The sequence below is a fragment of the Neofelis nebulosa genome, chromosome 5 (assembly GCF_028018385.1).
Source record: "Neofelis nebulosa isolate mNeoNeb1 chromosome 5, mNeoNeb1.pri, whole genome shotgun sequence".
Lineage (NCBI taxonomy): Eukaryota > Metazoa > Chordata > Mammalia > Carnivora > Felidae > Neofelis > Neofelis nebulosa.
Window position 1 is genome coordinate 91622262 of NC_080786.1, and position 15179 is coordinate 91637440.

The window sequence follows — 15179 nt, forward strand, 5'->3', positions numbered from 1 at the left end:
ATCAAACAAGCTCTGAATTTGCTACCTGAACCACAGGGCACAAAATACCAGACAAGAACTTAGTTTCATGCAGACATTTCCAACACATACGATCAGCTCCCCAGCTTAGCCCCACAGGTGGGTGGACAAAAAGAACAATCCAAGAAGTCTTTAGCATAAAAACATTAACACAGGGAATGCCCAAGATGGAGTGCCAAAGATTCTATGTCTTCAAACAACACACAGACATTTTTCCAATTAAAGAAGAAAAATAAGTTTTAAAAAGCTTCAATGTCAATTTGAAAGGTGCACAATAAAAACAATAAAAGAAAGTAAAAATTAATCTTAGTTCTATCCCCTTAATCTCACAACTCTTTGCATTTTTGATGTATACTACATATCTGTGTCTCTTGCTCTGTATCATTTCTCTTTGAATCTATTTTGTAGTATCTGTTTTTACAAAAATGGGTGTAATCTGAAATCCTATAGTAGTTACTATATCCTGCACACATTTCTATGCCACTGAATATTCTTTTTCCAAATAATTTTTAATGACTACTTGGTACTTCATTACCTCTGTGTATCATATTTATTTTCCTCTGTTGGACATGGAACCTATTTCAATTTTTCATATTATGAATATTGCCTCCTTGAACTCCCTTAGGGTTAAATCTTTGCACACATTAATGATTATTTCCTTAGCATAAATTCAGTCATGGGAATCGCTAGATTAAAAGGATAAGAACGTTCAAAAAGATTATAATATGTGTCGCCAAATTGCCTTCAATAAGGGTGTTTCCGTTTATACCATCATGGCAGTATATGAGAGAACTTTTGGCAAAATTATCGCGTTTTTTGAAGAATAGAACAAAGCTCCCAGAAACTAAATTTTGACTATGGGCTTTGGAATTATGTGACAAATGTTTGAATGTAGGCTGTTCCACTTACTGGCCGTGAGACCTCAGGCAAGTCACCTAACCTCACTAAACCTCAGTTTCTCCATTGTATTGGGATAATACCTAACTAAAGTTTTTGATAGGATCAAACAAAGCAAGGTATAAAAATGCTTAGCACAATACATTGTAAACACTAAAGAAACAGTAAATGGTATTCCTTAGAATTTTTTTCTTAGGGTTTCACATTGAAAGCTACCAAGAATAGCACATGGAATGAGGCACCAAATAGAAGGAATTCAGACTACAGGAGGTCCTGAAGGAAAGCATCAGGGCCACCACAAAAGTGGCTCATAAATGTGGGTCAGAAAAAAACCTTCTGAAAAAAAGAAAACTAATTGAATCTACCATAATGTACTAGTGCTGTCATTTTAGCAGGGTAGCTACATGAGGCTATAACACAAACACAACCTGTACTTTCCTACTAATGGACAGGGAGGAAATGAAAGCACCATGGGAAATCTCACTCTTTGGCTATGAGGCCCAGCTGCTCTGCAGACACCTTACAAGGAGATAATGAAAATTAAAAAAGGAAGATTTTAAACCCTGAGATGTATAAGCTGTCATAGGGGGTTGATAACACCATTCAAGCAATAACAGGAATAATGACCTCAAAAAGAAGGAGGAACGCAGGAATGGAAGGAGGGAGGGAAGGAGGGGAAGAAGGGAAGGGAAAAAATACCAAAGTGTACAGACCAAATGGATGGGTCCCACCATACTGGCCCTAATAGATTTCATTAGGGGAAATAGTTCATTTCATTAGGGGAAATAGGCAGTTGAGAACTCCTGACATACTTGAATGAAGACAAGGATGCAGAGTGAAACTGGGAAGCAAAATAATGGAAATGGAATTTGAGTAAATATGGAGGGAGAGGGGTGGTACCTGGAAACCCTCAAGAAGAACCAAGTGTTATAGGGCATTGCTAGTGCTTCTCTGCCAAATGTAGGGCCTCATAGAAAAGTTCCTTCCCATGATACTGTGGAACAACAAGGCAAGTCACCCACAGCTGCAGTGGAGGGAGGCGGGAGATTAAGAAAGGTTAAGGTTGGCCTTTTTTTTTGTCTTCTTGTTGACGTGGCTTGATTTCACCAAATTAGGAAAGGACAAGGTGGAGATAGGGGGCTAGGAAAGGAGAAGAGTAGGAAGGGGGGTGGGTAAGGGAAGCAGTCAGTCCCCACCATTGCTAGTCCAAGGGGAACCCAGAGATGCATGAGATGGGCCTGGATATCAAGGAGTTCCAAATTCAGTTAGGAAGACAAAAATCCCTTAATATGAAAACATAAACACATATGATAAATCCCCAGGTAAAAACAAAAGATGTGGCGGGGTGTTGGCTGTGGGCAGCTGTAGCTGGGAAAGCTTCCTGGCATAGAAGGCCTGGCTGGGATCTGGATAGGTGATGAGGAGACGAGGGGGTTCTAGATTGGAGACTAGGCAAGAGCTAGGCAGCTGAGGCAGGACCGAGAAGGCATGTTGACTAGAGACCTGGTGACATGTACCACCATGTGAAAGGGATAGGACAGTAAAATAGAAAAAGCTTGAGCTTTGGGGCCAAGAGGACTTGCTCTTCCACTTACTAGGTGTCCTAGGACCTCAGTTTTCTCACCTCCAAAATGAGGATGTTGGAAGGATGAAAAAAAATAATATGGATAAAGCACTGACCATTACTGGAGCATCATAAGTGCTTAGAAAGTGATATAAAATTTTATTATATTACTACTTCTGGAAATAGAAGCACAGTGTAGTAAGGAGAGAATAGGAGAATGATAACATAAAAAACAAGTTGGGGCTTCCAGAGATTAAAATGTTCAAATAAGAAAGATACTATAAAAGGGGTGATAAAAATGAAGGAATGGATCAGAGCAGGGCTACCTAAAGTGTGGTCCATGGATCAGCATTCCCAGCATCACTTTGGGAGCTTGTAAGAATTACAGACATTTGACTCCACCCCAGAACTACTTAGTCAGAATTTCCGGGTGTGGAGCTCAGCAATCTACATGTTAAGAATATCCCCAACCTTAAAGTTTCAAAGTCCTGGGCTGGAGGAATCAGAAAAATTTCTTGGCCAAGAGATTAACTCCAAGTATATACACCTGATTCCAGTTAGGTTTGACCTTAGAGATTCTGCATGGAAAGTAAAACCATGGAAAAGGATTAAGATTGACGGTAGTCACAGAATATGGGTACAGTAAGTGGGATAAGGTTGTGTCAGTTTATGTCAGTTCAATTATATTTTGCTGGTAATAAAGATACAAATTTTGGAATTGTGAATGATGTTGATTCATTTAAGCCACAAAACAACCCTATGTGGTAGGTACTCTTGTCATCCCCTTTGTGTAGGTGAGAAAAGTGAGGCATGGTGAGGTTTCCAAGGTTACATGCTAATATGTGGCAGAGCCAGGATTTGAACCCAGGTGGTGAGGCTCCAGAATCCATGCTTTTAGCTGCTAGACTATGCTGCTTCCCCCCCCCCCCCCGCCACCATAATTTATTTAACTACTCCCTTACTATTGGACATATAGGTTGTTTCTAGTATTTCACTTCGTTCTTTAAAAAAAATTTTTTTTTTATTTACATTTATTTATTTTTGAGAAACAGAGTGAGACAAAGCGTGAGCGGGGAAGGGGCAGCGAGAGAAGGAGACACAGAGTCTCAAGCAGGCTCCAGGCTCTGAGCAAGTGGTCAGCCCAGAGCCTGATGCGGGGCTCGAACCCACGAACTGTGAGATCATGACCTGAGCTGAAGTCGGACGCTCAACTGACTGAGCCACTGAGGCACCCCTACTATTCCACTTTCATAAATAAACACTGTGAAGAACATCTTCAGATATAAATCTTTAATTCCTGATGACTTCTGTAGGACAGTCTCAGAACTGAAATCCTAATCAAGGGCCACAATTTTAAGGCAATTGTTTTCCAGATAATGTTACAAGGATAGCCATTTATCCCACTCCACCAGCATTATATTTAAAGTCTTAGTATTCTTGATAAACAAACTGGCATACCATTTAAAAAGTTCTTATTCCTTTTATTCAGGTAAAGTTAAAATATTTTTATATGTTCACCAACCTTGTGCTTTTCCTTATTTGAAAACTGTTAAATCCTTTGCCCACTTTTTTGAAACCACAGTTTTAGTGTTCTTCCTGTTCAATTCTGTGAGCTCTTTAAGATACCAAAACTTAGGGGCTCCTGGGTGGCTCAGTCAGTTGAGTGTCTGACTTCAGCTCAGGTCATGATCTCACAATTTCTGGGTTTGAGCCCCATGTTGGGCTCTGTACTGACACCTCAGAGCCTACAGCCTGCTTCAGGTTCTATCTGTCTCTGTCTCTCTCTCTCTAACCCTCCTCTGCTTGCACTCTGTCTCTCTCTCTCTCTCTCTCTCCCCGAAAAATAAACAATAAACATTAAAAAAAATTTTTTTTAAATAAGATACCGAAACTTAACCTTTTGGCATAATTGGTACAATTTGTTTTAGTTTATTTTCCTTTTAATTTAGTTATGACTTTTATAGATAAGTATTTTTAAATGTTTATGTAATAAAATCTATCAGTATTTTTCCTTCATGATTCTCTGCTACTTTTACACTTAAAAAAAAAAAAAGAATTTCCTCATTCCCATAAAATATCCTCTGTTTTCCTCCCCACACCCCCCAAAAAGAAACTTTCCAAACTTCAAGTTTAACTTGAAGTTACAATTTGATGGAGTATATTTACAGTAAGAAGTTCATTTCTTCAGAAGGCTAAAAGAGCTATCTCTATGTGTTCACTTTTGCTGTTGGTTATCCTTTGAATTCCATGAAACCTGCATAAGATCAAGAGACAGCCAGATAGTGGGAAGGGTAGAGAGCTGGAAATAAATGAAGTCCAGAGTGTTAATCTACTCTGTCATTTATAGTCACGTTTTCTCAGGCAAGTTATTCCACCTTTCAGTGCCCTCACTTGAGAAATGGAGATGATGATACCTGTTCATTTCCCTTATTTATCTCTTGGGATGTTCTGAGGATCGTGAGTTAATATTAGGAAAGTAGACTGGTTTAGCAGTCTACAGTACTGAGATTTGTTCATTCATTCAGCTCTTCCAATGTACTAGTCACCAAGCTGGATTCTGGGGTTTTAACACCGAGTAAGACATGCTGTCTGTAGTTGATGAGGTTGAACAATGTGTATTGGCTCATTTAAATCTTTTAACAACCAATAAGTGGGCAAAGTGAGGTGGGTGAAATGGGTGAAGGGGGTTAAAATGTACAAACTTCCAGTTATAAAATAAGTCATGGGGATGTAATGTATAGCATGGTGACTGTATTGCATATTTGAAAGTTGCTGAGAGTAGATCTTAGTTCTCATCACAAGGAAAAAATGTAACAATGTATGGTGATGGATGTTAACTAGATTTATTGTGGTAATCATTCTGCAGTATATACAAATACCAAATCATTATGTTGTATATCTGAAACTAATATGTATCAATTGTAAGTCAATAAAAAAATAATCAATGAAGTGGGTAATACTAATAACCCCAGCTTATGGATAAAGAAACTGGAGAACAGAGAGATTAAATAACTTGTCCAAGGTTACACACTTGTAAATTGTAGGGCTGGGACACAGGCCCAGGCAGTCTAACTCCAAAGCCCAGACTTTAAACCACCATGCTGTGCTGCCTCTCAAAAGATGATGGTGAAAATTAGATGATAATTGCAGAGTGAAACTTTATTTGGAATATTTTCATTTTTAAGACTACAGAAAGAGAAGACCATTTGGCCTCCTCACTATTTTTATCTCTTGGTTTCTCCATTGGCAAATAGCACAAAAGGGCTCTCTTGGACAGGGCCTTGGGGCATAGGGAGGGACAGACCAGGATCCTGACTTGAAGGAACTCATGATCTGATGAACCAGGGGTCTGAAGCTGTGGTAGAGAACCTCAGTCTGAAGGTTCCCTTCTCAGTGGCTTTCTCTGATCAGCTGGCAACCCCCCCCCCCCCAACACACACACCTTTGCCTACCCATCCTCTTCTGCAGGGGCCACCAGACTGGAGATCTGGGTATCAAGGCTGGCCTGAGTGTGTAGTGCTAACTTAATGCCTGACATGCAGTTGGAGCTCAACCAATGTTTATTGAACTAAACTAAATGCTTATGTCAAATTATAGAATATTTAGAAGGACTAAATGGAGGATATGATAATTTTTTTCAACCATTAACTTCTGTTAAGAGGAAAAAAACAACTTTCTTTCTAAGGACAAACAGATCATAATTATTATTGAGGGTTGGGGGAAATGGTTACAATATTTTTGAGCCTGCTTCTCTCTACATGAAAAACAACAAATAAATAAGAAACATGCTTGTTAGGAATGCCGAACAACAAAAAACATGGGAGAAAGAAGTCAAATCACTTCATTTTTCTTACTATTAGTAATTTTTCTTGTATGTAGGTGAAAGACTTGTTGAAAGAATAGCTAAAATTAGTCTTCTCTCCGCGGGTATCATATTACCTTTGTCCCCATCATACTGATAAGCATTCCCCGAGGGTGGAGGAAAACAGATTTCCACCCCAGTTCCCAGGGGAAAAAAATCAATTATGGATGAGAAACACATAAAAGCCAATTAATTCAGGTTACTTAACCTAAGAAATCTTGATTCTTCCTGCTTTTTCAGTGTAAAAAAAAGATTTCAGACAGGAGCTGAGCCAAAGGATACAGACCAGTTAAATAGCTACCTTGCAGGCATTGTGTTAAACACTTTTCATTTATAGTTCATTTAAACCTCACAACCACCCTTTGAAGGAGACACTACCTCAGTTTTACAGATATTCAAAGGAATATCCACCAGTAAAAACTGAGGCTCAGAGAGGTGAGATGTGTTGCCCAAAGTCACAGAGATTGGAAAATCCACTTTTATCCAAACTCTCTGTCTCTGGCAGAGGCAGACCTTATTTTTTCTCATTTCACACTTTACCACCTAACTCATTGGCCCTGCCTAATTATAATGTCTGTTCATTTCTGCGGCTTCAAGTAATTATAAAATTGTTCAGGCAAGTGAATCCAACATTCAGTCAGCATTTCCTAGGATCCAGACTTGGGGGAAACAGGCATAAAGTTCCCAGCAACTTTTCAGCAAACACTATCACACATATCTGGATTATTTTCCATCTTAGGAACGGATGATGTGGTTACCAAGACTACCTTGCATTATAAAATAGGGAGCACCTCAATCCTCTCATTCTCACTAGCTTTGATAGAGGCACCTCAGCCTGTGCATATTGGATTCTGAGAGAGCATTTGAGAAAAAATTCAATCAGGCTGGTGTCAGGCAAGAATAGAAACAAAACTACAAGGCATGAGTGCTTGTTGTACGTGCCACTTTATGACAGTGGCAAATGGATGAAGTCTACTGTTCACTCACCTTGAACGAAAAGCCTCCCAGAGATGAGAGAGATAATGGATTTTATTTGTTATGGATCAACTAAGCCTTCGCAATACTATTTTACGTTGTGACATAGAAGTTGTCAAGGAGTCTTCTCAGTTACAAAGACAGCTTTTTTTGGTACCAATCATTAAGTCCTCTGCTAACACAGAAGCACTTCCTAGATACCTGATCCCTAGTCCCGGTTGACACATGGCTTCCTTTCCTTTATCCTAAAATCACTTAGATGACAGAACCAAAATATGACAGAGCAGAGTCCCACTTCCCACAAGTAATGAGTAATTGAGTTTTGTGGAGTTTACATTGCAGACATCTCTAGCATTGGTTCCTTTTCTCCATGGCCACTGCTATGGCCACCATGGTTCGGATTATCCTCATCATCATCTGAATGGTTATAATTTCTGTAAGTGGTTTCTCTGTTCCAAACTTGCCCCCCTTTAATTCAGCATCCATATACAGCCAGGATGATTATGATCTAACCCAAAATGCACATTAAGTCTACTTAAAACCCTACAGTGGCTTCCTTTGCATTAGGATAAATAATAATAATAATAATAATAATAATAAAAGCCAATATTAACTATACGCATAATCTTGCCACGTACCACATGACTTATCATTTCTTGCAGGAACCTAATAAGGGAGGTACAACCTTCACCGCTATTACTTATTGAGGTCAAGTTACTTAACCAAGGTTCCACATCTAGAAAGTGGCAGAGCCATGACTCAAACCTGGGTCTGTATCATTTCAGATGCATATTTTAACCACCAAGTTATCCATGTGATGGCATGCAGGTTCTCTGTGACCTGACCTGCCCACCACTCCAGCCTTGTCTCTTCATGAGTCCCTCTTTGCTCCTAATGCCTCAGCTCTTTGAGCTGCTTACAGGTCCTGGACCTTGACATGCTATTTCACACCTCTGGTTTTGCACATAAATCCCTTCTCTATAATGCCCTCTTCCCTTTGTTTATCTTGTGGAGTGTCTCATCTTTCAAGATTCATCTCAAGTGTTAACTCCTCCATGAACCTTTCCTCAGCCCCTCTTCTCCTTGGTAGAATTGACTACTCCATTCCCTGTGTATCACTGTACCTTAATTATGCTTTCATATGGCAACCACAACACTTTCCTATCCTTCCATGGACAAATGATTCCCTCCTCTTAAATTTCTATGAATTCCTTAAATGCTGAGACCATGTCTTACTAATCCGTTTTATCCATAGTATCTAGCCCAGTGCTTGGCTTACAGAAATTTAACTGCAAATATTGTTGAATGAATGAAAATATTTGTTTGTACATGAAGTATGCTGCTTGGTCAGAGCACCCCATGCCAATACATTGTGAGATTTATATTGCTTTTATTTACAGCATCAGTGTAATTAGTAACTTTTTTTCTTTACTGAGGGACTGAATATAAAACTCTGAAGAAGTACATGCAGCTTTATGATAACTAAACATTTTGACATCCTCCCAATTAGAGCAGAAGATAGGACTGGAGAGAAGATATTGTAGTCTACCTACCACACTTATTTTCACTTGAGAAAGTACTGGGAAAATGATAACAATGAGTTGTCACTGTACCAGCCAAATTTGGTATGGCAGTTACATACATATCTGCCTCTACAATGGGAAATATTCATATTTGAACCACAATGCACATATTTTATTATGCATAATAAATAAACTAATAAAAATGAAATTAATTTGAAATTTTAATTTAAAAGCAAGAATGACAGCAATGGAAAGCCACGACCAACTCAAGACGGCATAAATGATGTTGTGTGAACAAGGAATATCTCCCCAAATTCCAGAAATGCCAGTTCTACATGTCTACACATGCCATATGGAAAACACTACATGGCAGCCAGACTTCTTGATTACTAACTCACTAGCAGCCAAATGCAATGTCTAGCCGATACATTCTGGTCCCATCTCAAAACCATATATCTCCAATATTTCCACCTACTCTTGAATCTCAGCTCAAGGGAAACTTCCTTGAGAAAGCATTCCTTGGTCTTTGCAGTAAAGTCTGTATACACCCTCAATGAACTAACATTCTTTTCTTTAGGGAGCTTATTTTAGTTTATAAAAATATATTTAATAGTTTGTTGTTTTACTAACAGTTGCCTCCCCAAAGCATCTATAAGCTCCAGGAGATCAGAGATCTTGCCTGTTTTTTTCACCACTTTTCCCCCAGTTGCTGACACATAGCCAGGCACTCTTATAAACATTATGAATGAATGAATGAATGAATGAATGAATAGAATGATTCCTTCACCTCTTATTCATTGTCCAGTTCTCTGAAGAATTATACCTGATTCCTTGGGAAATACAAATCAAAACCATGATGAGATACTACCTCACACCTGTCAGAATGGCTAAAATCAACAACATAGGAAACAATAGATGTTGGCGAGGATGTGGAGAAAGGGGAAACCTCTGACACTGTTGATGGGAATGCAAACTGGTGCAGCCGCTCTAGAAAACATTACAGAGGTTCCTCAAAAAGTTACAAATAGAACTACCCTACTCTCCAGCAATTGCACTACTAGATCTTTACCCAAAGGATAAAAAAATACAGATTTGAAGCGGTACATACACCCCAATGTTTAAAGCAGCATTATCAACAATAGCTAAACTATGGAAAGAGCCCAAATGTCCATTGACTCATGAATGGATAAAGATGATGTGGTATGTATATACAATGGAATATTTTTTTAAATGTTTATTTATTTATTTTGAGAGAGAGTGAGAGAGCATGAGTGGGGAAGGGGCAGAGACAGAGGGGGAGAGAGAGAATCCCAAGCAAGCTCTGTGCTGACAGTGCAGAGCCCGACGCAGGGCTCAATCTCATGAACCTCAAGATCATGACCTGAGCCAAAACCAGGTGTTGGATGCTCAACCAACTGAGTCCCCCACGTGCCCCTACAATGGAATATTAGCCATCAAAAAATGAGATCTTGCCATTTGCAACTGCATGGATGGAGCTAGAGTGTATGATGGTAAGCAAAATAAGTCAGTCAGAGAAAGACAAATATATGATTTCACTTGTATGTGGAATTTAAGAAACAAAACAGATGAACATGTGGGAGGGGAAAAAAGGGAGAGGGAAACAAACCATAAGAGACTCTTAGAACAAACTGAGGTTGATGGAGGGAGGTGGATGGGGAAAGGGCTAAATGGGTGATGGGCATTAAGGAGGGCGGTTGTTATGATGAGTACTAGGTGTCATATGTTAAGTGATGAATCATTGAATTCTTGAAACCAGTATTGCACTCTATGTTAACTAATAGAATTTAAATAAAAATTTGAGAAGAAAAACCACAAAGATTCCTTATGAGACTCAAGCTGGTACTCAATTCATTCCTCCTCATTGTTTCCTTACCCTACGAAAAGGATCAGTCATTATTTTCTAATCCATTCTCCTCTCAACCTCCATTCAAAAAGGCTTCTTAGAAAGGGCAGTTTCTAACCAACCTGAACTTTCTGACATGTGTGGGATCCAGGTCTAGGTCATGCAACATGAAAAAAGTGAACAAAATAAAGGAAAATGTAGTGACTTGGAGTACCTATTAGGTTATTTTAAACACTCTGCATAATTCCTAAAAACCTTATTATTTCATTAAAAATAATTTAAACCACTTATATTTTCTCATATAGATAAAAAGGGGTTTATTTGCTGATTTTTTTCCATTTCTCACTATATTTTGGCCTTGCATAGTAAAAACCTTGGAACAGAGTTGATTGTGCTGATTGTTGGCAGAAATAAGCCACATGTGTGGTCTTTTAGCAGAATTATCTGATGATTGTTCCTAAATGACAGGGTCCTGTGCTCCAGGATTCTTTTCCACTCAAGAGTCTTGGCCTACTCCTCCCTTCCTACTTCTCTGTTCCCCTCTAACTCTTCTACATCTTTCCCTCCTGGTTGTCTGCCACAAAGTTATGTCCCTGAGCCCCTTTACAAGTATAAAACACCTATTTTCTGAGATTCTTACGGAGGAAGAATACTATGCCTGCCACTCTGTTGGTCCTGGATGGAGAAGGGACAGGCAATGTAAAAGTGTAATTGGCCAAGTTCTGCTTTCTGGAATTCCTGGAAATCTAGTGCATTTTAGGAAACAGGCTTCATTAATTCCCCTCAGTACCAGACTCTACTTAAATTACACTTGGAAAGACTAGTTTAAGGGAAAGAACAGATAGTATAGTACTCATCATGGATTCTTCCCGAATGCTGGGACAGTTAGGGAAAGTAAATGAAATGTCATGGTAGTGGGCTCCCTACCCCAAGGGCCAGCCCAGTGAAAGATTCTGAAGACAGAAGGGGTGGTGCCAGTTGGGAACACTGGAGATTATGGGGTGTGGGCAGTGGCAATGATGTCATTTTCCTCTGGTACTTTCATTAGGCAGGAGGTAGGATAAAGAATCAAGGGGCGCCTGGGTGGCTCAGCCGGTTAGGTGGCCGACTTCGGCTCAGGTCATGATCTCGAGGTCCGTGAGTTCGAGCCCCCGAGTCGGGCTCTGGCCTGACGGCTCAGAGCCTGGAGCCTGTTTCAGATTCTGTGTCTCCCTCTCTCTCTCTGACCCTCCCCTGTTCATGCTCTGTCTCTCTCTGTCTCAGAAATAAATAAACGTTAAAAAAAAATTAAAAAAAAAGAATCAAAAGGAGGGGACAGAGCAAGAGAGAAAGGATATGAGTAAAAACAATGAGCTATAGATACAAATGCTGGTATAAATATTATCTCTAGAAGATTAACTTTTGCATTGTTTGATTTTAAAAATCGGGTGCCTGCGTGGCACTCTTGATTTCAGCTGAGGTCATGATCTCCAGTTGCTGAGATCAAGCCCCTTCTCAGGCTGTAGGCTGACAGCACAGGAGCCTGCTTGGGATTCTTTCTTTCCCTCTCACTCACCCTCTCTCTCTGCCCCTCCCCACCTCTCAAAATAAATAAACCTTAAAAAACCCATGCTCATGTGTTATCTGTTGAAATTATCTCTTAAAAATAGTTTTAAAAATAATTTTAAAAAACCCGCATCTGGTTCTTTTTGCTCTTTTTTCCGTTGTCCTCAAGACACCTGGAGGCTTGGGCCAAGGAAGATGGGTGCTGACACTGTGGCCCTCCCTTAAATATCCGAAGACACTAGAAAGCTGCCTGTTGCCTTGTTAACATACACGGAAAGGTGTGTGTTCTTTCTGACCGCGCCACAGGCAGAAACAAGGCGCAGGCACAAGACACTACCCACAGTCCGTGTCTTGGCACGCACTTCGGTTCATCAGAAAGGGCGACCCCCAGCTCCTTCTGGGGGTAACTGAACAGTCTGGTCCTGTGCCCAGGAAGTCTTTTTGGTCTTGTAACCTGGCCCTGACTTTCCCGCACAGACCCGCACCCGGTGTTCCCAGGGCTGAGGTGCTCCCGCGTGCGCCCTTCCTTTGGTTCCTGGGCCCTTGCGGTCCCTGGACCCCGCCACTGCCCGCCCTGCGTTGGGGTGCTTTCCGGCTCACCCTCCTCCCCGACCTTGGTCCTACCTGCCGCCCTGGCTCGTGCTCCCTCACCAGGGGCAGCGCCGGCCCGTCAGCTGTGGGTCTACACGAGAATGGGCTGGAAGTTGAGCTCAGGACGCCACGCGGGCCCAGCTCCCGATGCCAAGGTCACGGTCTCGGAGAGGCGCCAGCTGTCCGGTCCGGCCACAGCCGCCCCCCCACCCCCCACCCCCCGCGCCGACCCTCTGGGCTGCTGCCACTGCCCGGGCCTCGGAACTCCGCCCCTCTCCCGCTCCCCGCCCGCCTGCCCCCTCGGGGTCCCAGACTGAGAAGCCCGGCTCCCTTCGGAGCCCACTTGCCGGCTGCTCTGTTATCTTGCACTCCTGGCAGCCCCGGCACCCTCACCGTCTTCCCCGTCCACATGGAGCTGCGCTGACTCCTCTGGAGCCCAGCGCCGAGGGCGCGTCTTTTCTCTCCCGGGGGCCACTCGTTGGGTCTGGGCGCCCCACGCTCGGGTCCTCTCCAGTCCTCTCAGCGCTGGGAATTCCTGGACCCTAGATCCTGCTCCTGCAGTCTGAGAGAACCCCTTCCTTCCTTTTTGGAAATGGAAAGAGGCTTTAGACGGTGGGGGCTTACGACTCCACCAACGTTCTCCGTGCCAAGAGTGGGAAACTTTTTTTTGATAAAAGGCCAGAGAATTACAGTAAAATAAATATAAAACCCATGCTCAAACTCTTACTCATTCTGCAAGACTCAGGTCATGCGCTGCCTACGCAGGGAGACTTTCTCGGTGCTCGCAAACAGCTCCCTCCTCTCTTCTGTCCACTCTCCGCGCCAGAGGGCTCTCAGTCCTCCTGGGCCAGAAGCAGTCACCACTAGCGTGTCATTTCCTGTACGGAATCGACCCTGCGCTCCTTGAAGACGGGGACCCACCTGCCTTGATCATCCCAGTCCCCATCCTCTGGCATGACGCCTGCCACCTATCAGGCGCTAGAATATTTTTTGAAAAAGGGGAAAATTAATTTATTTTGTAGAAACCCAGTTTTTTCTTTTTACCCTCAAACAACATGTACTCCTTTGGGTGAGCAGCTTGCTGGTGTCTGTAAAGAGCCACAAAAATTATTATCCCTTTGATGCAGTAATTTCATTCTTGGGGAAATTTCCAGAACAAAATAATGTTCATGGGCAGATGATCATAGCAAGATTATTTTTTTAAACATAAGATAACAGCAGTAAAAAAACACGAAGGCAAACAAACAAAGCAAACTGTCAACAATAGGAAATTGGTTAAATAAATTATGGGAGGGTAACTTAATGAGATATTACACAATCTTTAAAAATGAAAAACATCAGGGCAGGAGTGCTCAAAATGTTTTTTAGAAGAAGAGGGAGTATTTATTTTTAAAGCAAAAAAATAAAATAAAATAAAAAAGAAACCTAAAAGAAAATATGAAGTAACATGATGAAGTGTTTGCAAAATAACATTAAGCCATAAGAGTGAAAAGTTGCATAGTTACTAAGCTTAACAACTTTAAGTAACAACGCAGATTTCTCCTCTGTATTTCCATTTTCTTGCTTCAGAGGAGCATAGACTCACATCTGGACTCTCAAATACATCCTTATCAGACCCCAGTTCTGCCCATTGACTTACTTCCCTTCCAATGCAGCACAAGGGGAGGTAAACAAATGTTCCAACACCAGGATAGAGTGAAGAGAAGAATCTAGTTAATAAAAATAATTTGTTGTGATGAACACTGGGTGTTATATGTTAGTGATGAATCACTGAATTCTACTCCTGAAATCAACATTGCACTGTACATTAACTAAAATTTAAAAAATAGTAATAAATGCCAAGTCCTCCCTCAGGCCCAAACACCCAGCAATACAAATTCATAGTGGGGGATTTGGTTCAGTAGCAGTAGGTATTAAAATGTCCTAACGACTGTACAACCTAGTCAGTGCCAAAAGGCTGAATTAATTCAACTCCAAAACTGAATGATGCTGCAGCCTTAGGCCGAATTAATTCCTCTCAGGGATTAGCTTATACCTGGGCATAATGTTCAAATGCCTTTGATTAAGAAAGTTTCACTCTGAAGAGCTATTATTACATTTTAAAGATGAAGAAACCGAAGCTTACAGCAGTTAGGAGGTGGTGGAAACATGACCAGCCAAGGTATTTGACCATTTTGCCCGTGGGTCTCAGTGTGTACATCTCCCACTAGAGGTACAGTAGATGGTTTTGAGTGGTACACAGTTGATGATGTTAAATAACTAGATCACGTGGTGAAAAAATTTATGTCTTTTTCAGTTCTCTTGATTCTATGGATTATGTTTGGGAAGAACTATCATTTT

The 15179-nt window shown here is 41.1% G+C and overlaps 1 protein-coding gene across 3 annotated transcripts in view; it reads right to left on the reverse strand.

Annotated features, from left to right (window-relative positions):
• The window catches only part of CASR (calcium sensing receptor), a 77346-nt gene extending 63508 nt beyond the window's left edge, over window positions 1–13838 (reverse strand). Inside the window, exon 1 of one of the 3 annotated variants that reach the window (XM_058731197.1) lies at window positions 13567–13838. The gene's annotated coding sequence lies outside the window, so the exon portion shown is untranslated. Of the gene's footprint in view, window positions 1–12872; window positions 13023–13232; window positions 13328–13566 lie in introns of those variants that run through there. The other 2 variants (XM_058731199.1, XM_058731198.1) reach the window with 2 other exon arrangements.
• Window positions 13839–15179: the final 1341 nt, after the last annotated feature.